The sequence below is a fragment of the Rousettus aegyptiacus genome, unplaced genomic scaffold (genome assembly GCF_014176215.1).
Source record: "Rousettus aegyptiacus isolate mRouAeg1 unplaced genomic scaffold, mRouAeg1.p scaffold_m13_p_6, whole genome shotgun sequence".
Lineage (NCBI taxonomy): Eukaryota > Metazoa > Chordata > Mammalia > Chiroptera > Pteropodidae > Rousettus > Rousettus aegyptiacus.
Window position 1 is genome coordinate 98338721 of NW_023416309.1, and position 24997 is coordinate 98363717.

The 24997-nt window shown below is 44.5% G+C and overlaps 1 long non-coding RNA gene across 2 annotated transcripts; it reads left to right on the forward strand.

Moving 5' to 3' along the window:
- Nucleotides 1-16048, forward strand: LOC118603971. 2 transcript variants are annotated; one of them, XR_004951540.1, is made up of 3 exons: nucleotides 1-190; nucleotides 13399-13565; nucleotides 13962-16048. It is a non-coding gene; the product is annotated as an uncharacterized LOC118603971 (long non-coding RNA). The 2 variants fall into 2 exon arrangements; XR_004951539.1 differs by lacking the exon at nucleotides 1-190 and adding an exon at nucleotides 12510-13037.
- Nucleotides 16049-24997: the final 8949 nt, after the last annotated feature.

The following is a 24997-nucleotide window of genomic DNA, read 5'->3' on the forward strand; positions in this document are numbered from 1 at the left end:
GAGGGCTGGGCACAGTCTAGTGGGAGGTCTCAGGTCACCCCAACACCTGTTGCCATGGCCTGGTGGCGGTTTCCTGCCACTTGTCAGGACGCTTGTGCACAGAGAACACAATGGGTTTGCCTTGACGAAAAGATGCTTCCTGTTTTGCTGCGCGGGTTCATCGTTGGGCATCGAGAGGAAGGGCTTATAGGTCTGTGTTTTTCATATACCAAGTTCCCTGAGGGAAAGGGTGGGGTCAGGTGATGCTGGGGTTCTGAAGGCAGGTAAAAGAGAAAGCAAGGGAGCAAGTCATTGCTTCAGAATTGCTCAGTGAAACCTCATGCCATTCTAGTGTCTGCCAAGTGTGTGTGTGTGTGTGGGGGGGGGTGGGCGGTGAAGGGATTGGACACACTGTCCTGCTATCCCTGATAGCTCTAAGCTAGAACCCCTTTATGTGGCTGAGGGCTGCCTAGAATCTCCTCGACACTTCTTCTTCCTCAGTGAGACCTGGTGTTGACTTTAGCAGTGACTTTTATCTTGGCAAAATGTCAAGGGCAATGGAAAACTTGGACTGAAATAGCCTCTGTAGTGAAAGCAGGGGCAGGAAATGATGATGTTGGTCTCTTGGCAAGTGATGAATGAGAAATCAAGTGCCCACTTTCCACCCCTAGACCAAGCCAATCACTGGGCCAATCCTGCATATTTTATAGCTGAGCTTGTTCATTTTAGTTATTAGAAAACTCAGGTGTTAGCTTGAGACCATCTGTTGTGGTGGAAAAGAGTGTCTCAGCTCAGCCAGCCAAGTTTCCAGGAGCCCCTCCTCTCTCGTTTTCTCATCTGGGGATTGAACCGGATGATCTTGGATGTCCTCTCTGGTCTCATATTTGGGGATCTCATTGATCATCTCCTGGAGGGGCTCTAGGGTTCAGAGAAGCTGTAGGTTGTGTACATTTAGGAAATCCTAGTAGAGCTGTGGTCAGAAAGAAAAGCTTGGGAGAGTCCTGAAACCATCCTATTCTTTCCGCACAATTGTTTAAGGAGCTCATGCTACTTCTTCTTCCTCTTATGCCCTCTTTATCGCATTCAAAGGCCTTCTCAACACAGCCCCTTCACTAGCTCTGGCCTCAATCTCCAACATTCCACCTGTACTGACTTTGTGCACCAACCATTGTGGGCTAACTTAGGGCTCCCCACAAAACACTGAGCACTTCATTTCCTCAGGGCTTTTCCACATGCTCTTCTCTCAGGCTAAGATGCCTCTGGATCCTGGATCTCTTCCTGTTAGACTCCAATCCATCATTTAAGACCCAGCTCAAAGATTTCTCACCTCTTGGAGAATTCTCGATGCCTCACACCCACAGCATGCTGTTTATATTGCTATGATAGTATCTCTCAGTCTAATTTGTATCATAGGCATGTATGTATCTTTCTCCCTCCATCAGGTTACAACTAAGTGGCACTTTTTTTTTTTTTTTTTTTTTTACTTCTCAGATGCTTAACATAGCACCTGGCAAATTCCTGGTGCTCAGCCAATGGATGTTAAATTAAATTGAAGCATTTTTCTGTTGATTTGACCCCAAACGGGCTCTACCCAGAGCTAATGAAATAGTGGCCACTCTTTGGTACTGCTGGGGAGGAGCTGGGGAGAGGAAGGATGTCTAATGGACCTCTCTAGCCACCTGCCCCTACCCCCCAAAGGTTAGTGTCTATTTTGGCTTCTTAGTAAAGCTCATGGGGTCCTGTTCAAGAGAAGCTCCCAGGTTGATAAGGCAGGTCACCAATTTCAAGAATTTTATCTACTGTTTGAGGAAAGATGGGAACTAATACTTATTTAGCACTTACTGTATGCTAGACCCTGAATCACCTCATTTGATCTCACAACCATCCTGTGAGGTAAGTGCTATGATGTTCATTCTACAGATGAGGAAATAGAGACTTAGAGAAGTTAAGGACTTTCCCAAAGGAGACTCATAACCAACAGCAGACAGCAAGGAATGGAACTTCCCTGTCCATACTCTTTCCCTTATACAACACTGGTAGGTAACTAGGAACTCAACTTTACAACCCCTGAAATCCCCAAAGTTAAAAGCCTCCATTGCCACCATGTCAGCAAAAAAAAAAAAAAGAAGCCCCATTGCATTCCTGGTGCTCATATAGTACTCATTTCTCCATCAGTCTCCATGAGTGCTTCTGATTGGTGGAGAGTAGGTCGCATGCCCATGTCCTGCTGCAAGGGAGGCTGGGAGTTTGAGTTCTTGATTTCTACTTGGGGAAACAGGACAATGACGAGGAATTTCCTTCAGAAAGAAAGGCTATCCCTAAGACAATAAGCAGCCACTACACTGACTCACCCTATGTGTCACGTGAAAAGACATTATTTTAGATGTCTGAACATATTCCTCTTTCAAATCCTGCTCCTTTCTTAAATGCAGTTTGAAGAAAGAATTTTTATTACATAATTTTTTGATATGCTATTTATATACTGTAAAACTCGTCTATTTTAATATACATTTCTTGGGGTTTTTATAAATGCACACAGCTGTGTAATCACTACAGCAAGCAAGATACAATGTTTAACAGTTTTATCACCCCCCACCCCCCAATTTTCTCATACCCTTTTGTAGTCAACCCTTTCCTTCACCACTGTCCCATAGTAAATACAGGTCTGGTTTCTGTCTAAAGTTTCTGGAATAAGACTTTTAAAGCAAAGAACAAAAATAGAACTGAGGAACTCTATGTGTAAATATCCATGCATGCAAGTCATAGCCTCCTCCTTGGTCCCTGTTCCAGAGCAGAGAAAGACAGAGATTATAGCAAATCAAATTGAACGGTCAAAAATATAATTTCATTTCAAATTTTGGGTCTTAAAGCAGGAAGAAGGACGAGATGACTCCTGTGGCTCCAGCTCCCTTCAGGAATTCCCACTTAGAGTGACAGGCAGATAGTACCCCCAACAAATGTGGTGGTGCCCATAGATCCAGGTAGAGGGAGGCCTGTCTCCAGCCTTCTGACTGCACTTTTCCGTGTCAGGTAAAAGACCGGCCTACGAGGAGTCTGTGTCCCCACTTCTGTGTCATGTTTTGGGTCCCAAGATTCAGATACCTCTAGGCTCAAGAGGTCAAAAAGCTGGCTATTTATGGGAATGAGATGTAGACAGAGCTTAGATGGCAAACTAGGGAGGAGGAAAAGAAGAGGATTAAGCTATAGGTCCAGGCTGGGGGCTGGAGGCTGGACAGCAGCTCTCCAAGGACTCTGAGAATTCTAAATTTGAACATAGCCTTCTAGGTCATTATGCAATATATTTTTTTCATTATGGAAACATGTGTTTTCAAAACAAGATAGAACCTGTTTTAGCGAACAGTTTATTAGCTTGGTTTATAATGTCAATATCTGAGTGTGTGATATATAGGTCTCTATTGGTACTCTTGCCTGGGCCCTGCAAATGTTCAAGGCAGGCCTAAATTAATCCTTTGAGCTTCTTCAGAGAGGCACCAAAGCTCCCTGGAGGCCAGGATCCCTGGTGGCAGCCCTGTACTCCTCTCCTGAGGAGATGAGAGAGGAAGAGAAGGAAACAATGGATTGTGACAATGGGCCTTGATCTGACCTCGGTCCTTTTCCTCACATCATCTCATTGGGTCTCTCAACTACCCTGCCAAGTGCGTATATTTTTGCCAATATATAGATGAGAAAGTAGAGGCTTAGTGACATTGAAATGCCTTAGGTGTTCAAGCAGGGATTCTGACCGAGATCTGTGAAGCTCTAAATCCAGCAGTCTCCCATGTTGCTGTTACAGAGTTTCAATTCCCTTCTGTTCTCCCTCCCACCAGAATTCACAGGGGGCAAGTAAGTCATCAGTCACTTAAACGGGTTGGAATACAGGCCTATGCTTTGGGAGAGAGGCGCCCTGCAGTTTCCAGAACTCTCTCCGGTTGACCCTGTCTTTGTTCCAAAGTGGAAAAGGGCAATGTACAGATATCAAGAGCAGGAAGAGTGCAAACACTCAGGTAAAGAAGGTACATGTGGGAATCAGAGAAAGGGAGAGGGGGAGGGTACAGTGCTCGGGCTTTTGAGCAAGTTCTGGTTTCATATCCAGGTCCCACCACTGGGACTAAGAGTTCAATTTTGTCGAGATTGTTTAACGACCCAGAACCTCAGTTTCAGTATCTGTGGAAATGTGATCGAGAGTAGGTTTTTTTCCTAAGAGCCCCCGTGGGGATGAAATGAAGTGGAATCAGTAAGGCACCTGTCGGAGAGCAGTTTCTCAGCGGGGCTCGAGTCTTCCTCCCTCCCCTTCCTCTCGTTGACTGAATTACCAGAGCCCATTTTGACATTTTGTAGATTACTACAAATGAGAAATCTAAAAATAAACTTGAATTATAGTGGGTTTAGCACCAAGATCCCTGGCAGGCACTTCTGTGTAAATTGCAGAAGTGAAAAAAAAAAGCGCCATTTCATTCTAAGTATTTGAAGCTTGAGTTAAAGAACCCCTATCATGTGGGCGTCCTACAGTGGAGTGGTGGGGGCGGGAGGGAGAAGGTTTGGTATTTTTGCTTTGCTGTTTTTGTTTTTGTTCTGTGATGATGTGGGGGACTCTCCAGGGACACGTGTCACAGAGCTGTTAAGTAGAAGAGGGAGGCGACGGCAGAGCAGCTGGGAAATTTGATTCTGTTCCTGACGTTATAGGTAGTAGGAAAGGGGACCCAACATTTAAAGGTCCCACGGCTGTCATGCCCTTCTTACCTCCCAGCCCCGAGTCATAGCCGGTCAAGTTCCTTAATCAATTTTTAGTGAGCTTCTGAAGAAAGGCCGCCGTTGGGGATTTGCCTTATTCCTGAAATGCAAGTACGTCAGAGAAGTGATTTAAAGGGTGTATGTGCGTGTTTGTGTGTTTGTGGGTTACAGACACTCATGAAAAGACAAAGCGAGAGGCAGGCTAACTTGACCATGGGCCTATGCTGATGGGAGTCACAGGTTATTCTTATTTTTCTGATTGATTTTAATGCTTTCCCATCCCTCAAATCTAATTTTTCACTATCCCTGCAATCCATATTTTATAGACTCAGTGAGATAAAGTGAATGCTCCTACTGTCCTGGGTGGGAGAGGCAGGATTGAACTGGCTGCCTTCTTCTTTGTACAGTGCTGGCATTCACCGTCCTCAGAATGGTGTGCAAGTTGGGCTTGGGACCCGAGGCCTGAGGCATCCAAATCACCCCAACTTTTGCCCTGTGACCTGGACTTCTGCAACTCTTTAAAAAACAAAAAAGATATAATGACATTATATGTCAATTTATTTTTAAGGGGATGAATAATCCACATGAAAACATACTATACCATGTTTGGTATTTGTTTTGATCTTGAAGTCTCTGAAGGTGACTTTATGGAGAATGTCACAAAGTTGTCTCCTGTTCCCCTAACAAATAGCCAGAGGGAAGAGATTTAAACTGCCTTAAGAGGTTGTGGAATAGACCCAGGGAGAAGCTTCCTGACCATAGGGGCTGATAAAGGTGGGAGATGGAAGCGACACCTTTCCAGTCTCCTGGGCCCCAGCACCTTGCTGCATTTGCCACACACCATACCTCTAACCACTTGCCAGTGCCTGTACTCAACCTTCCAGGGTGAACCCAAATGTCCCTCCTCAGACTTTCCAGCGTTGCCACAAAGAATCATGGGCTTTTCCTACCTGCTCCACAGTGTGACTCTGGTACCTCTATTTAGCATCTATACTGTTCTTCCTGACTTAAAGCCAAGCCCTTGAATTCCTCCCTTCCCTGGCTTCTGGGATGTGGTCCATTCATCTCTATCACGATACCTAATGCAGCACCTAGCATAGTGTCAATGCTCATTAAAAGTGTGCTGAACTTCGCAACAATGAGCTGCCTGTTGGTGGTTTTTTAAACCGTGATAAATTTGAAAAGCTCACTCCTCCATGTCAGCATGCATAAAAATAGATACTCTCACACTGTTCGTGGGAATGTAAACAGGTTCAACTTTTCATCTTTTGACCATATTATTTAAAGAATGGCTTTGCATAAAGGCATTGCTATTGTTACATTCACAGCAATGCTTAAAAAAAAAAAAACCCAATAGCAAAATTGGGACCACGATTAATATGGATTTGGATAAATTGTGTTGATATATTTGATAGAATATCACGTAGTGTTTACAATTGATGATATGTGAATACTTCTTAACCAAAAAAAGCAAAGTGACAAAAGCCAATGACAAAATAGAAAAGCATGGCACGATCTCAGTTTTGAAGAAAGCATAAAGACATATCCATGGAAAGATGGAAGGATTTACATCCAAATCTTTGGTTCGGGTGGTGGAACTTCAAGTGGTTTTAACTCTCTTCATTTTGTTTCTCTGAATGCTCCAGAGGGAACATGTAATATGTTTACAACATGAAAAAACATTTTAAAATTTGTTCTCTCAGCAAACTTCTTGGTCCTCAAATTTTAAAAACTGTAGAAACCAAAACAAAATGCTGAAAGTCAGAGTTGGAAGAGAAGCCCTTTGGGCCAAAGGGTCTCAAACTTGGCTGCATACTAGAGTCACCATGGGAACTTACAAAATCTAGCTGCTCAGTCTACACCCTATGCCAATAAATCGAAATCGCCAGGGGTGGATTGGGCCACCAGAGTGAATTACGTCTTCCCAGGTGATTCTAATGTATGGCTAACTTTGAGAACTACTGCTGCCCAACACAGCAGCATTAGCCATATGTAGATATTTAAGTTTCATTAAAATTAAGTAGAAGTAAATGAAATAAAAAAAAATTCGGTTCCTTAGTCATACTAGCTACGTAACCACATGTAGTTAGTGGCTATTGTATTGGACAGCGTAGCTCTAGATCCACCCCTCAGTTTTCAGGAGAAGACACCAGAAAGGTGTCTGGCGGGTGTGTGCACCCCTTCTGGCAGACTGATGCTGACGGGGGGAGAGGGTCCCCATCCTTGCCTGGATACAGAATAGACTTGCTCGGGCCATCAATGATTGTGTGCCTAGAAAGCTCCTTCTGCTTTCTGTGTCTACTCCGTCCTCTTCCTTGAGTATGGGAAAACTTCATGACACACGATTATTTTTATGAGGGCGCAACATGCCCAGGCGCCCCTTGACCTGTTCAGCCTGGTCAGGCTAGGAGGCGATCTGTTTACACAGAATCCAGGCACTCGGCGGACAGTAGAACAAGGCTGAGTGTTTTCCACGGCTGCTGAGGAAGGTAAGTGAGCCAAGACAGAATAACAAAAAGCCACTTCAAAAACACACCAGAAAAAGTCAGAAAGCAGAGACAATCGGAGGTTTGAGACACACACACACACACCCCCAAAACCCTAACAAGAGAGCAAAAACAAGTCACGGGGAGACTCTAAGCCTGATGGTTTCGGGTCTGTCGTGGTTGCTGACTTGAGAACGGGCCTGTCCCAGCAGTTCTGAGAGGAGCTGGGAGCTGAGGCTGTGGGGGCTCAGAAACCTCACCTGAGTTCTGAGAACTGTGTGGCCTGGGTGGTGGGACAGTCCCTGAGCACTCTGTGTCTCTGGGAAGACAGAGGTGTGTGGGAATGGCAGGCCGGGCTGGCTGGATGAAAGTGGGGGGCTGTTTTAGCCCAGAGTCTGGCCACCAGTCAGGAACCCTCCCTGGCTCAGGGTTCCTGGGAGGGTGAGGCCCCCCAGGGGCATAGTCCACTAGGGAATTCATATGCGGCCACTCATGTCCAGGGAGCTTCTCCTCAGGGCCCAACCATAAAGACGCTAAGCCAGAGAGGGAAGCCTCAGGCTCCCTCACCTCATTCCGTTTCCCAAACTCTTTCATAGGGCCGTGAAGCACAGTGAAGAGAGCCCTGGAGTTGGAGGACTTGGGCTCAACTCCTAAATACTTGCTGTGTGACCTTGGGCAGGTCAGTTTACCCCTCTGGACCTTCGTTTCTTGACCTGTAAATTATAGGATTGGTCTACACTAATGGTTCTTACCTGGTCTGCATATTGGAATCACCGAATGAGCTACAAAAGTAAACAAAATGCTGATTGTTCTGGGATATAGCCTGGGCACCAGGATTTAGAAAAGTTCCTCAGGTGATTCCACTGTGTGGTCAGGACTGAGAACCACGGCTCCATCCAGCACTTCTCAAGTTTTGCGTGTGTAGGGTTCACCTCGTTAAGATTAAGATTCTAGTTCCTTAGGTCTGAAGTCGGGTCCGATAGTCCCCATTTCTAACAAGCTCCCGGTGACACGCAGGGACCACACTTGAGTAGTGTGGTAAGTCTGTCTGTCATGTTCACGTCGCTCGAATCAAGCTCATTTCTAAGCTCCAGCACCTCAGTTTGTTTTCCTTTTTCGTTTTGGTAACTGGCAGTAGTCGCATGTTTCTCCAATAGATATCATTGCTTCTAAGTTCTTCCTTCCTCCCGACCCCCCTCTCACAGGAATCATTTAAATTCTCGGTCATCATTTGAATTTTGACTGGCTGCTGTAAGTATGAACGAAACAGGAATCTTCCCTTCAGGGGCAGAAAATATAAGATAAATCCAGACTGACTTGGGTTCAAGGTGGAGTGGAGGCCGTTTTTATCGGGGGAGTCTGGAAAGACTTACACAACTAATGATAACAGTTAACCAGTGTCGAGCCTCCACCTCTGTTGGGCGCTGTTCAAATGCTTTACATGATTCCTACCATTAAACCCTCACAACAGCTGCATGGTAAGCACTGATGATGTAATTCTAGTTCATACACAAGGAAACTGAAGCTTCAAGAGAATCAGAGACTTTCCCAAATAGAAAGCAGTGCTGGAACTTGAACTCAAGTCTCTGTGTTGACTACTAGTTCACACAGGGTCATGGCCGTATTTGAGTTGCATGCCTGACCAGACTCGACCAGATCCAACCAGACCTGGCTAAACCCAACCATATTCAACTAGACCCAGCCTCTTGGCATCAAGTCGTTGTTGGCTTGAAAGGGGTGGGATGGGGTTTGCATGAGTTTGGTCTATGAGAGCAACTTTTCCACTTATCTTCCGTACCTCTCCAGTCAGGAAAGGGCAGGCAGTAATGGTTTTCCACCCCCAGCCCTGGGCCTCAGAGCCCTTGCATGGGGCCTGTCACATGGGTTCCCATATTTTTCCACTTTGCTGTCCGTCTCAGCCTCATCTCTCCAGCCTGCATCATTTTCTATTTGCATCATTTTCTTTTCTCCAGGGGAGCGGGCAGTGTGTCCAGCTTTGTGACTGTTTTATCTTCTTTTTGTAAGCTCGTCCCTTACTAGGAGCCTAGAGTATAACCCCCAACCAGTGCTATGTAGAAGGTCGTCTGAGACTACCACGATTACTGCAAATTCTGAACTTCTCAGATTCCACTGGATTCTTAGTCAAATGGTAGTGCACAGCCCAACCCAATAGTTTTTCCAATTTGACTCAACCCAGCTTGTCTCACCTCTTGATATCAGAGTTATGGGGGCTGGGGTGGGGTTTGGGGATGAGAAAAAAGGAATGAAGATTTCTTTATTCCCCCACTAGATCTTGAGTTCCCAGACACAGAAGCTTTGTCTTTTCATTTTTGTATCCCCCGTGATGGAATATGGTGCTGGGAAGATACATACATCATCATGTTGCTCAGATGAGCGAGTGAAGGTGACCTGGGTGTATTTCTTATTGCATTTAGTGAGTGGCAGCACTGATAGCTTGTCCTGCTTGGCCCTCAGGTAGGAGAGTCACCTGCCTGGTACGGGTTTCAGCTTGTGAAGGCCCCAGAACCCTGTGGGCACAGTTACCGGCAGGCCTTTCTTTTTCACCACATCTTCTCAGGTTCTGCAGCAGCTCAGGAAGGCAAGGTTTTCTGTTTTTTTTTTTTTTTTTTTTTTACAGAGCCCGACCTCTTGCTATGCTGGGGGAGCTGTAGAATGCCATCTTGGAGAGCAATTAGGAGAGGCTGTCCTCCTTAGACAGCCCCAGGATTACAGAATGGAGACAAAGGGAAGGAGGACACCCCTTTCCTTTAGCTTCCGGAGAAGAGATCATCTTATTGTAGCAAATGTTCTTAAAAATTGTGTTTGGACATCTAACCTTGGAGGCTGAGACCAAAGAAGTGGAGGATTCAATTCACATGGGAGACTTTTCCTCTGCAGATAGTTTTTCCCCCTGTCATTAAAAAAGAAAGATAAAAAATAGAATAATAAATTTTTAAAAAATGAAAGAAAGTACAAAGAAAAGAAATTGAATATGTACTGAGGAGCTAACGTGCTCAAGAAGCCAAAGTGACTTTGCATTGGTCAACTGGACTCAGCCAGGGAAATGTCCCCATTTATTTAACTTGTGTACTTAAGAAAATGTATCAAGCCAAATCCTTAAGACTCTTTCTCGTCTCTTGAGTGTTACAAGAAATAAGCCAACGAGAGATATGTGCCCACAGCTGAGGTGACTGTTACATGGGCAGAGGGTCCAGACAGACGGCAGAATTCAGGAGAGGCCCCCAAAAGTTCTAGCTTTGGGTTCTAGTGGGTGCTGCTGTTGCTGTCGCACTGTGGCTGTGACCCCAGGTCTCTTCCTCTGGCTTTCACAGGGGCCTGTGTAGTTAATCCACTTACACCACCTCCCCTAAAAGCATCATTCATCCCAGGGGGATGTAAACTGGTGATTGGTGCTATTTCTATTCCTTTCTTCAATAAATAGCGTCTTTTCTTTATTTTAATTGCCAGAGTTAGAGTTTTTGATTGCATGGAATCATGAGGTGGGCTTGGAAGAATGGATTAATTAATCTTTCACTTAACAAATATTTCTCCTTGAGTGTCTATCTGCTCCCATGACTTTTATCTATATGTCATTAAATTTTAAACTTGTTTTTTTTTTTGCTTTGACCTCTGTCCTTAACATTAAACTCACATTTCTAACAACAACAACAACAACAACAACAACAACAACAACAACAACCACCACAACCACAACAAGTGAGAGAACGAGAATAGAAATTGGTTGTAAATGATTAAAGTTAGCCTACGGAAGTCATTCAACAATACATATTCAGTAACTCTGTTTCCAGGAGCAGAAGTTGAGGTCATGAGATGGGCTGCGATTTGCCTAAAGTCTCATAAAATATTAGTGGTGGTATCAGGACCAGGACCTTCTCTTCGAAGTTCTGGAGAAAGCCATGGCCATGTAATCGAGTCATGTCTCCTTGAATGGCTACTACTAAGCACAGTCTGCCTTCTCAGAAGACTGACCTAATGGGCAGGGACCTCCACTGGATCCCGGGACCTCCACTGGATCCCTGCACCTCCAAGCCCAGTGGCTGGCACATACTGGGGGCTCCAGATGGGTGAAGGGGTTGAACTGGTTGGTTAAATCTGACTTGTGAGACTCTTAGTTGTAAACAGCTAAGTGAAGCAAGCTGGCCCCACCCCATCCTCTCCACTCAACTATGTCTGAAAAGGCGTAGCTCAGATCGCACCTTATTTTAGAAGATTTCTCAGACCAACTCAGTCTCTGAATTTTGGAGCAATTCTTGTCTGTTTTATTTTTCACTTAACACTCTCTATAAACTAATATATGTGTGGACGGGACAGTGTGGCATATTGGTTCCAAGTGTGGGCTATAGGTATAAACTAAGTCCCAGCTCCATCATTTCCTAGATGTGTGATCTCAGGAACTCTTTTGAGCCTAATTTGTTTTAATCTATAAAATATGTCTAATAATAATTCCTGCCTACACATTTGTTGTGAAGATTAATTGAGACAAGTCATGCATAAGTGTTTAGTGCAGCGCCAGGCACGCAGGGCATTTTCGCTATTATTCTTATAAGTTTTCACAACTAAGTGTTTTGTTTCTCCACCTTCTCTGAGGATGGGTACCTCACCTGTGAACTGAAGGAAATAATATGCAATCTTGGTGCATTGTTATGACAACCAAATGATAGAATACCTATAAAAATGCTTTGTGAATGCTTAAGGTTTGGGTGTGACGTGTCACTGCCCCCAAGATTACACAGATGGTAAGGGGTGGCGCCCTCCTGGAACAATCACACCCACACCCACTACTCATCACACACACATGCTCTCACCAACCACCACAACCATCACCACCACCACCACCACCACCAGAAAACATCCAGGTGGTCTGACCCCTACTGGCATCCTAGAGAAGTAGACTTTTGGTTATTTCAACAGGAGGTTTCATGGCAGGGCCAACACCGAGCTGATCTTTGAAAGGTAAGTAGGATATTAGTGTGCTCAGGCTGCCATTAAAAAATACCACAGACTCCCAATAAGCTTAAAAAAAACCCAAAAAACAAAAAACCAGCCACAGACTAGGCGGCGTACACAGCAGAAAGGAGGCTAGAAGAGATCAAGCGCCAGCAGGGCCGATTTCTTCCGAGACCTCCACCCTTGGCTCGTCGACAGCTGCCTTTTCACTGTGTCATCACATAGTCATTTCTCTGTGTTGTCTGTGCCCTACTTTCATCTTCTAATGAAGGACACGAGTCGTATTGGAGGAGGGTTTATCATGTGAACTTATTTGACCCTACTTACCTCTTTAAAGGCCTTACCTGCAATATATTCTGAGATCCTAGGGGTTAGGATTTTTGACATATTAATTTGTGGGGCGGGGGAGAGGGGAGACAATTTATTATAACAAGTAAGATTTTTCGAAAATGTGTTCTATTACAGAAGTGTTCCTAAAATGGTATGAAATGTCAAAAAGCACAAAAAAAGAAAATAAGATCACTAAGAGGTAACCATATCTGTCCAATCTTTTTTTAAGGAAATGAATATACACCCTCAAAAATGGGTTTATACTTTATACCACCTGTTGTTTTGTAACCTGCTATTTTCACTCGACATATATATATCATGAACTTCCCTCTTTGTCATTAACTATTCTTCTACAACATCACTTTTAATGGCTGGATAGTAGTCCATTCTAACAACATAGTCGGTCGATGGATGGCAGGGTTTTGATTAACCAAGACGGACAGAGAGGTGGATTTATAGGGAGAATTGATATGAGCTCCAAGAGCACAATAGTTGGTTATACTTCAACAAACTGGAACAAGCCAAAAGAGTTCTCAGAATCAGGTAAGTTACACTTACAAGAATGTGTAAGGTTTTTTTTTTGTCTGTGTGTGGGGAGACACTGTGGATGTGAGGGTGCTTCTGAGAAGTCCTGAACTTGGCAGGGTTTATTTCTGAGACCTCTCTCTTTGGCTTGCAGATGGTCCCAAGAATGAGCCAGCTGTACAATTTCTGTCTGATGCATTAGAATTGCAATTAGACCCTACAGGGCAACTGAAAGTCAATATTTTACTCTATTGGGTTAGACCAAACTTGATGAACACTTAATAGATTTCATTGAGATGCTGCCTTTTTATGAGTTACTTTTAGTGACTGGTGACAGTTGCTTTATCCATCTCTCACTTCCCTCTTTTTTTCCCCATAGTTCGTTCCTCATGAGGAGAACTCTTTGGTAAAACATAGCCCAGAGTCGGGGACTTAATTAGTGATACAGATTTGTTCGTTTTGCACTGAAGATCCTAAAGGATGCAAAAGGGAAGTTCAAGTTCAAGTTCAAGCTGGACTGGGAAGGCTTCTTGAAGGAGAGAAGAGGTAAGGAGAGTGGGGAGCACAACTCCAGGAAGCCACCCACTCACAGAGGACTCCAAATGACCCAAACAACAATTCAATAGGGGGGAAAAATGCTTAGCCCTATTAATTTCAATAACCAAGACCTACAAATTGTGTTTATAAAGTCTGCGGGATCTTAGGTTTCATTTGCTCTGTCATGCAAATGAGAGAGGAGGAGAATTCAAATGACTTCTTGTGATTTGATAGAGAAGGCCACAGAGCAGTTTAAGAATGCAGAGATGTCAGCTGTAATGTTATTTCTAAGACAGCCTGTTCTCAAGTGAGAAAAACAGGTGTCTTTGGGGGCTTTTTTTTTTTTTTTTTTTTTTTTTTAATAGGACATAGCAACCATTTCTAAAGCCTTATGAATCTTTCCAGACCATTTTGTTAAATGAACACGTCCAAGAACAGATTTATTCTCACCAAGTCCAACCAAGAACAGAGATGAATATTCACAGGAGTCTGCATGTTGCTTAGAAGAACAAGATTTATATTCTTGTGCAAGTCTTCACCTTATCAAATCTGATTCTTTGAACTGGATTTTTGATGGAGAGTGGCATCCGTCCCTCCCCAGCTGCAGGGCATGAAGGCCATCTCCTGCAGTTACTTCTTAAGGACTCGTGTTCACTACAATAGCTTGTGTTTTGGAGGCGATTTCATTAGTTGACATTATAAGGACAAAAGCAGGCTTGCTGAGCTCAATTTTACCGGCAGACACAGGAAAAGAACAAAGAAGATATCACTTATTAACTGTGAAATGCAGAGCATATATAGTTTCCGTTTGCTGACACCGTCTTCTGAATTCCCTGTGACTGTGGAAGTTGTAAAGCTTTCTCCTGGTAAGGGATTGCACCGATGCCCCTTCCTGGTGCTATGGGCATGAAAGGGTTACTTAAGCGATTGCTACTTTTAGGAGCCATCAGCCCCTCAACTTCAGCGAAGCCATAGGAAGACATAGGAAAGGTGAATCCCAGAAGGACACAACTCACTTCAAACTTTTAACAAATGTACATCATGAACACCACATTAAGATCATTTGCTATACGAAAGGATCGATCACTTTGCAACAGTTCCCCAGACAGTTCTTCTCACGTACTTTGTATCTTTTTTTTTTTTTTTTTTCAAAAATGAATCTCTGTTGAGACTGTACTGAGTGCCTAGCTCTACAGAAAAACCACATAAGCCAGGTCTCTAAGGCAGACGCACCCTCCCTCATTCTATGCAAGTGTTTTTTGGTGTCTTTCAGCACCCGCTCCCAGTGCCCAGTTTGGGAGTCACACCATCCAGGAAAGTAAGAAAAGCTGCCAAAGAGTGGTGCCCACATTCCATCAGACAGTAGTCCTGGAGGCTGGCAGCCCCTCTCCAAACACTTGCAAAACAACATGTGCAAAGATAACAGGCTTCTTACCGGAAACCAGGTAGCCGGAGAGGCAAGCAATGTACCTGAGGAGGAATCTCGGGAGGGACGATGATGCACCAAGGCCCAAGCCTGGCAAGATGCCCAGGATGGCACATTTGGTGTCATCTAATTACAAAAATCGATTCTATTTCATCCACTATAATTAAAATAAGAGGGCCAGTTCCACCCTAAGGTGAAAGACACTATCAGTGGATGCAAAATGAGACTTGAGGGCCAGGAAGCAAAAGTGCCGCCTCCCTTGAACCTGTCACTGATGAGTGAGATGGCACCATTTCATTCTTCTAGTTACCCTTCATGAGTCCCTTGTCTGCTGTCCTTTCTGAAGAACACAGTTTCTGTTGAAAGAAAGCAGGGCATCGCCAGAGCCTCAAAGCCTGGGGCCCCTGGGTGGAAAGGCGAAGGCATGGAGGGGAAGGAAAACAGAAGAGAGTCATTTCATTACCCATTGACTGTAAACTCCTAGAGAGGAGGGGTTTTCGTGTTTTGGTCCTTGACGTATCCCTGGCACCTAGAACACATCCTGGCACGTGGTGGGAGCTCAGTAAATATTTGTTCACTCTTCAATATTGAGTTGAGCTAGTCCTTCCAATAAAGTTGCAAAGCTCTATGGGAAACAAAAGTGGTGTAAATGTAAGATAGGGTGCTTATCCTTAGGTCTGGCCACACGCTAGCCCTATAACTGCTTGGTATTCATTCATTCATTCGTTCATTCATTCAAGGAACATTTACCCAGCCACTCTTCTGTAATATACAGTGTATATTAGTCGTTGGAGGTATAAAGATGAAAGTCAATAAATATTGCTTTAAGTCCATCATGAGCCAAGCTCTGGGGATACCATAGTGACTCAGGCTGGGACCACACCTGTTGGTAGGAGACACAGACTGTCATAACCACAGATGGGAAGCATCTCACTCCATCTGGATGTGGAGGTGCTGGGAACAACTTCACAGAGGAAAGCACGTGTGGGCTCTACCTTGATGGCAGAGTAGGTGTTCATCGCGCTGGGGTGGGGCCGGGGAAGCGTTCAGGCAGCGCGTGTCAAGGCCTAGTGTCTCTCGAAGGTTCACTGGGGCCACCTTCCAGCCACGCCTCCTCGCTCATCACTTCCCCACTTCTCAGATCCCCTGAACAAGTCCTTCCTTCCTCTTAGTCCTTCATCATTCACTCCCAGCTTGGCTCACCCCAGGACCTGGCACTGTAATGCAGATATGTGTTATTATTAATCCCAGTAAATGGAAGAACTGTCCCCAGAACTCGGTGACATTATTGGCACTGGTATGGCTAGAGGACTGTGTCTCCCATGGGCTATTGTTCCTTGGTCTGGCACCCTTGGGAACTTGTGGGAGGGGGAGCAAGTTGGGAAGATTAGGGCATTCCTGAGTTCTCTGTACCATTGAAACATCCTCTGGCTCCCACCGAGGACCAGTAGGTGGTAGGCCCATGCATGGCACAGTGACAATGTCTTCTATAACTTGAATATAGTAATGGTGCTTGCCCTTCATTTGGAGGCATCCATGCCCAGGATGGAGACCCTTTGACAGGGCAATGTGGTGGTGCATGAAACTAGAGGGTATTTTCACCCACATGACTTGCTTTGATCTAGTCATTCTTTCAGGTCTCGAGTCTGGAACGTCAGAACCCAGTCATGTGGCTGCTATCAGAAGGGACTGTTAAAATGCAACTAAAAGAATGTTGTTTTCATACTTTAAGACATCAGTTGTTAATCTTCGCAGGATTTTCCCCTTCCCAGGGTTAAGAGAGAGAAGAGGAAGTGAAATCTGAGGGGAGAATTTTCTTACGGCACCTTTCATCTTGCAAACAACAACCAAAAACCCCCTTGGGTTTGAAAGGTGCCTTGTACTTTTTGGTAGCTTGTCCCCTTCCATGGATTGCCTCTTGGTTCTCAGAGCTCCCCCAGGTAGGAGGCAGAATTCTGAGCTGACCCAATTTCACTCTCATTTGTAGACAGAAGAGACTCCGAGGCTGGAAGCAAGGGCTGGGGACTGGCTGGCTATTCCAGGAGGAGGGAGTAAATCTTCAGAGTCATTCTGGAGAGGTGCTGGGGGTTTCTGAGTTTCTACAGGAAAGCAATGTCAAAGGCTCATCCATACCTGGCAGATAAAGGTCCCTGTGAACGGGGATCTGAGCTTACTGTCCTCTGGGTGGAGCACTTCAGTCACGGAAGACAGGAGCTGGGCTCCCCAGTACTGAGTCACCATCTGCTGATCTCTGTCAATCCAGACATGGGACTCTCCTGGCTGCTGGGGATCCCCCACCCCAAAGTCCAAGGCCTTTGAGAGCTCCTGATTGCAGTATCTGTTGCTCAGAGAGGGATATCTTCCCAAGAGCCTTGTTGCTTTCACAGACTTTATTGATAACACACTGTGTGCAACAGCCAGCGAATGTGGAAGCAAATGAGCGAGGCCCTTCTTCTCCAGGAGACTGCAGCCTCCTGGTCCAGACAGACATGGGCACAAACACAATACATGTGCTGAATGGAGGGGATGTGAACAGGGGAGGGAGTTCAAACGGGAACTGAGGCAGCCTCAGGTTGGGGCCCTGACGCCATGTCCCAGGGCAGAGTGTGATGGTCGCAGAGGACCAGAGGATTTGTCATCGGGATGGCCCCAGGGGATTCAGGCTACCATTCCCATTGCTCTTTGGAAAAGACTGTATTGAGGCTGAGTGGAGCTGAGAATAAGGGGCTGGGACATGAAGGACAGACAGGGGACTTGGTGAGGACGGGGCTTCATGGTGACCCTCTCCTGCTTCCCATGTGTTTTGATTTTGTTGGAGTTTGGGAGCTGGGGGCCTGAGGGGAAGCTGGAGATCAGGGTGTCTGGGGGTGGGAAGGGGTACTCCTCCCTTTATGCTACAGGGCCACTGGGTTCCCAGCAGGACCGAAAACCAAAGTGTCTGAACAGAGAACAAGGCCATAGAATTATTGCACACAGAGCCCCCTCCCACCCCAACATATTCCAGGACCCCTTCCTACGCCTCTCAGTCAGGACAATGGGGTCGAGGCCGAGATTCAGTCTGTGCAGGGAGTCAGAACACTGTGGATGAGCCCCTGCAAGCACCTCCTCAGCCCCAGCCCCTTCGAGCTTATTGCTGCTTCTTTCCATCTCTTCTCTGCGCTTTCCACCAGGGCCTTCTTTCCCTCCCAGCGGCGCTCTTCTCTCCATCGCCCACTGCCCTTTCAGAGCCAGCTGGGAACCAGTCCTGGCAGCCTCTTGGCCCTCCTTAGTCATCTGCACACACACCCCTAGCGCTGTAGGAAGCCGCCACTCAGCCCAGCCCCACTGTTGAATCAGTCTCCATCTCTTCCTATCGATGGCAGCCTGGATTTGTTATCCTTCAAAGATCATCTCCTGGAAGGACACCAGCCTCTCATTACCGTCGTCTCCCAGGCCTCCTGCGGCGGCTCAGCTAATCCGGCACCTTGGCAGGTGTGCTCACTCTTGGCCTGGGTGCTCCCACGCCACCTCTGGCACCAGTAGGGTGGGAAGACAGACAAAATAATTAAGCCCCATGAGTTGAAAGGAGACTTAATTTCCCTGTAAAAACTTTTGTTTCTTCCCTTCCTGGGCAACTTCGAATGTGTTAATCCAAGATTGTTCTTTTTTCCTTTTGTAACAGGACTACTTTATAGTAGGAGTGGCCTTTTTTTTTTTTTTAAACTGTATTTTTCATTACAGTGTAGTACATGTGACCCTTATAACATTAAAGATATTTTTTCATTGCTTATTAGAAAATGATGGAATTATATTAAATCCAGCCTTGCAAAGAGAAGCATAAAACGTCACCCCTAATTTTACCACAAAATTACTGAATCTAGATTCTGTGTTTTTCCTTCCTGTCTCTGTCCAGATGCACATTTAATTGTCCGCTGTCCCAAAGTACATTTACTTTTTGAAAGAACCTAATCTGGTAGTGGATGCCTTGCTTCATGTTGCTACATGATCTTTCTCACCATCATTAACACCAAGTACCCTTGGTGTCATAATTTATTTAATCAACCTCCTCGTGGTTGGAAATTTGATGGCTTCTTCTTTTATGCTTCGAAGCAAAGTGTTCACCCGTCTTTTATGGGCTCTGTCAGTCCCTGGGAGTCAGGTGGAGAAAGTGCTTGAGCTTCTTTGGGGGATCCAGCAGGGTTCAGATGCCCCACACCTCCTCCTGTGCTCTCCTCACCTGGCCCTGGGTCTGACTTCTGTCAACCAGTTCCAGCTGTGCTCAGGTGCCCATGAAAAGGAGCTGCCCTCCGCTCAGTAGGTAATTTTCCAGGGCACATTTGTGCAGAGATTTTCATTCGTGTCGGCTCTCACCGCTGGACCCTGACTGTTTGTATGGATATCCCCTCTATGAAAGGAAAGGCAGGGGCCAGATCCTACTGGAGCTTTATTATTGGTGCCTATGCTTTAGGGCCCAGGGCAAAGGGACTCTTTATTCAGTAGCTTACTTCTCTTCCCTAGGTGGCCCCTAAACTTTTTTCCTTTGAATCCTGGTGCATGGCCTCCCCACAGCTCCCAGTCCCCGATTTCAAACATAAAGTGATGACGAATTAATAGTGCAGGGTCCCTGTCCCACGCCCTACGCCCAGCTTTAGGTCTTCCTTTATTTAAGCTAGACTTAGCTCGCCAGAGACTGTCCCAGTTTGAGCACTGAAAGTACCCCCTTAGTCCCAGGTAAACGGGACAGTGGTCCTCGGTCCCTGCAGCCAGCTCTTAACAACGTCCTGTAGGGGGCACACGGGAGACGGGTGCGCCCGCGGGGTCCCAGGTTTTGCTGCTTTCCCAGGCGGGTTGGTAAATCACACCATCAGACCAGAGATTCAGCCTCCGGCCAGAATGGATCAGAAAACAACCCATCTCCTCCCGCTCGGGCAGGGAACGCCCATGTCAGGGATCTGACGCCTGTTGGAGAAGAGGGAGTTGCCTTGTCAGACAAGCCTGGTGCTTGGAACTCTTGTTTCTTGATCCTGAGAAGGTCAATCACGTATAAATAAATTGCAGTTCGCTTAGGCTATCGAGCTGTCCTGCGTGGTCTAGCTCTAACTGCCCGGACGCAGGACACTCTGGTTGCATTACCTAGAACAGCTTAGGCCACAGCAGGACAAATTGACTTGCTTTATTTATTTATTTTTTTCAAGCATGTTCATCAACCATCCACCTTCCCCTGGGTTACAGATCTACCTGGAGAAAGGAAGTGGGAAATCATAAAATTTACTTTTGTGTGGGTGGTGACAAACGTACCACAACAGTTATTGTAAGGGAGGAGACAGGCATACAGCTTTGGACATTAGCGTGGCAGCGGCCAACAGCAAGTCAGCTGGCCTGGTACACGTGGGTTTCTGGGTGCCTCCCACCCATCAGCCCTCTGTTTGGGTGCATAACAAGTATTGCTGCTATGTGTTCGACTAGGTTGCCAGGTATTTAGAACAGATACCATTCTGGTGGGATCCTTTACTAATTCTCGCTCACCCTTTGTAGTTAAGCTACATACTTGGGGAGATGGTTACAGCTCATTAGGTATGCTGTGAGAACTGTTTTTGTAAGGAGGACCTGGCCGAAAACACCAACAAAATGATTTGAAAACACAGCTGCTATTTCCGACGTGAAATGTCATCGGTGCAGAAGTTCCCATCTGCAAAAATGTCTGGGAAATGACTAATGCCCGTCATAGTGTTCTATAAAGAGAAGTCATTTTTCTAAGCTCTCCTCCCTCCTAAAAGATCATTTAAAAAACTGGCGGGCTTATGAGAAAAGTGTTAGTGCTTAAAGAGTAGCAAGAGAGAGAAGGCCAGTTGGCAGTGAGCTTGTGTATTTCACAGGTGGAGGCATCAGCCCTGGAGTCAGACAGATGTGGCTGGAAATCCTTTATCCATCACAAATTGATCTTGGACAAGTTACATAACTTCTCTGGACTTCAGTTTCTCCATCTTTAAAACAAAGAGGATGTTCGTAGTAGCCCCTCCTTAGGTTAGTGGAAGGGTTAAATGAGATAATATGTGCAGAGCACCTAACTCCCAGAGTGGTACCTGGTAGGGATTCAACAATAATTTGTTGAAGGATTGACTGGCTCCGTTTTTCTTAACTCCAAGCTGATTGCCTATTTTGTTAACCCATTATTGCTTTGGCTAGAATTATGTTCCAGTTGATTAAGTTATTGCTTCATTTGTATTTAGATACACTCGTTGTATGGGTTTGGATGTTTATCTTGAACTACCATCCATCATCATCATTAACAACAACAATAGCACCAGCTAATATTTATTGTTTACGATGGAGCAGGCATTGGGCAAAGTATTTTTTATACAATCATTACCGAACCAAGGTGGCGAGTTCATTGCCCCGGCATACAGAGAAGCCAACAGTCTGAAGCAGCAGGCTTTTGCAGAGAAATAGAGATTTGTCTGGCCAGCTGAACCAGGAGATCAGAGAGGAAGCTCAAATTAGTCTCCCCCAACAAAGGCTTGGGATCTGTTTTAAGAGGTGAGAGTAAAGAGAGGTTTTACATATTTATTAATTCTAATTCAGGGAGTTTGATTGGGTAGTCTTGGAACTAAGCCACCTAAGGTTAGGGTTGTGGAAGAAGCCACAGAGAACAAAAAGAAATTCCAATTTGGCAGAGTGTGTCCAAATCTGGCCCCTGCATCGAATCTTCCTTCTTTACTACCTGGAGCCCAGTAAGAAGAGAGATGGACCCCTCTCTTCTTATTGGGCTCCAGGTAGTAAAAAGAGCAACTCTGCTATTTGAGTTCCATGAATTTTGGTTCCGCTATTCTCTCCAGGTCAGTTTAGGGTCATTTAGCTGCTAACTGTGCCTGCTCAAGCCTCTGGGACCAGTCTGATCAGCTGGTCCCCAGAGTGCTATGAGGAGGCCTGTTGTTATTTCCTGAAAGACACTTAAAACTAGAAAAAAAAAATTATTAGGGTCTGGCTTCAGTGTTAGGGTCTGGTTTCACAATCTCTTATTTTCTTCTCACAGCCACCCTGGGAAATCGATACTGCAATAATTTTATCCTCATTGGGCAGGTGAGAAAACTAACATGGCGAAACCGAGCTTGAACCCAGGACTGCAGTAGGACTTGAACCCAGAAGTGTAACAGAATCCGGAACCACACGAAGGCCTGTGTTCTTAACCACCTCTCCGTACTACCTCTTTTCACGTGTCCAATGCGAAGGTTGGATTTTGCAAAGCCTATCAAACTCTAGGTTCCGGGGGACTGGTTCCTGCTGGTTTCGGATCTCTGATGGCACTGGCAATGGTAAGACAACTCACGGTGCTGTTTACGAGAAGGAAGCAAAAGGACTTCATTGCAAGGAAAGTGATTCTGGTCTAAATAAATGGGCATAATGGGAAACGTTAAAGAGTGTCACGTGGTGAAGGATGTCCAACTCTTGACAAAGTGCAGGTCAACAAGGCTAGAACAGGTTTTGAATATTGCTCTCCCCAGAAGAAGCTATAAAGAACATTCTAGTCTAGGCTCTGAGACAGTTGGATCTTAGGTGAGTCACTTTTCTGGGCCTCAGTTTCCCCTTTTGGAAAATGAGAGGATTAAACCAAATTGGTGGTTCTCAAAACTTTGATGTGGAGATTCCTAGGCTCAATCCTGATGAGCTGTAATTCCACAGGCCTGGGTGGGGCCCGGGCAGCCTCCCTGGGGAAATTCTGATGTCCATTAATTTGAGAACTGTCTACCTAGACCACAACTGACATTTAATTTGAAAGCTAGTGTCCTGGGACACGTGGAGTGTTTTTTTGAAGACCCATCCAAAGCACACACACAGGAAGAGATCAGTAAAGTTCAGAAAGTAAGTTAACTCTGTGCAACAGCCATCCAATGTTGGTACTTCCTGAAATTTCTGTGACTCAACCAGGGACATCTTTGAAAAGGTTCCCCAAGGCTCATGGATTGACGGAAACCACAACAGGGTAAAATGCAAACATAACACTTCTTATTGGACCTGAGGGCAGTTCTCTATGTAACATAGTAACTTATATCATGGAAATGTTTATAGGTCATTTGTTTCAAATCTTCGTGTATGTGTTTTTTCATTTTGATGGTATGAAAAACTCTGGAGCAAAGGAGGTGAGGATTCCAAAGGGAATAATTTTTAAATGTACATCTTTCATTATGCGAACAATGATCTACAAGTAGATTCTTTTGTTTTGAGTCTTTGGGATTCTTGATCCACAGATGAAATCTTAAATCTTCACATCATTTAGTTCCTTGTGCTACAGCCTGAGACTACCTTTTTTCCCCCAGAAAAATTATTCGTAGTGATTGATCAACTCCAGCTCAAGATTATAAATATAAATTTCATTGGTAAAGTGCTCTACTGTAATATTTACTTCAGGAATTAGGAAATGTGACTCAAAAAAAAAAAAAAAAGGAAAGTCCATGGGCGTATAATAAGTGCTCAATAAATACTGTTTTTATTATTATTAGGTGATCATGAGATTAACTTTCACTAATTCACGCTTGAGTTCTAAACTGCTGTTGACTCAGGGATAGTATCTAAGACGACAAAGTTACAGAAACTCCTGGTAGCAGGAAATATGCCTCCCCTTTAGTGCCGTCTTCCCCAAAGAGCTTTATCCTGACTACTGTGTAGGATCCTTCAGATGACTTTGGATAGTGTGCAGAATTTTTTAAAATGTTCTTTAAAATAGTATGTATTTAAGTATAAACAGAACCAGTAAAATATCTGTTTAGGATTATTCTTTTTATGACAAAAAACAATGGTTTTGCATTTATGCTGATATAAAGTTTTCTTTTGAAATAAATTATTTAAGCAGAATAAGTAAGTCGATTCAAAGAAAGCTGTTAAGTAATAATAATACAAGTGGTACCCAAAAATGGTACAAATTGTGGCGGTGATATGAAAATGACTAAGCTTTGGGAATTACTGTGTGGTGAATTAAACTTGCTTGCTCCCCATGTTACTCATTTTATAGAGCTTCCATATATCAATCATATAATGATAAAATATTTTCGTGCTAGACAAGAACTTGAGAACACCATAGAACAACCCTCCTTATGTTCGACAGGTGGTTTCTGAGGTCTGGAGATGTTACGCCTTGATTAAGTGTAGTACATTGAGGAGGAGCTAGATTTTACCCTGGTAGAGAAATCGTCAGTGCTTTCTAGTGGTCTAGACCTCAAAAAGAGAAAAGAGATAGTCCTTTACCTCCGGTTCATCGAGAGAGACTGTGTTCTATGGTGGGATCTCAGGGATGTTGAAGTATGCAAAGGTCTTTTACTTGGAAGAGGATTACATATATTTTATCTGACTTCAAGGTATAGAATCAGGGCCAGGGTGCTGAAATTACAGGAAGACAGATTTTAGCTCAATGAGAGGAAATACGTTTCGTTTTTCAGTCCTGAATGTCAAGGAGTCTGAGGCAGCCTTTCCTGCCTTTCAGATGGCTCACTGTAGGGGTGGGGTACGTTATCTGCAGTTACAGTCTGTTTTATGTAAAGAGCAATTAAATCATTTGGGAATTTCCCCTCCTCACTGAACACTTTTTATTCTGAATACATGCAAAAAAAATAAGAAACTTTTTGAATGTGGTAAATGAGAAAACATAAGCCAGCTAGTTTAACTATCTGTTTACAGTGTATTTTAAAAAGAGACTGTTAAATATTTGTTTGGGATTTGCATGTTAATTGGGATTTGGTTGAAAAATATCCAGTAATTATTGGAGAAGTATATAGGTCAGTCTGGTGAATCACAAGTTCCATATTTCACACTCGGAAAGCTCCTATTGAGTTTAAAACTTGGACTATAAAATGCAGAATTATTAAGTTGAAGCAGGTGAGACTGTCATTTTGTAGATAACCTACAACCTACGCTGGCAATTTCATATGGTCTAACCTAATATTAAGGCATTTATAAAAGTTTTATAATTACTAGTACATTTAGACATTGTTTTCTATTAAACTCAGACTTTTCCTTACCATACTGATTAAAGAAACATTATCAC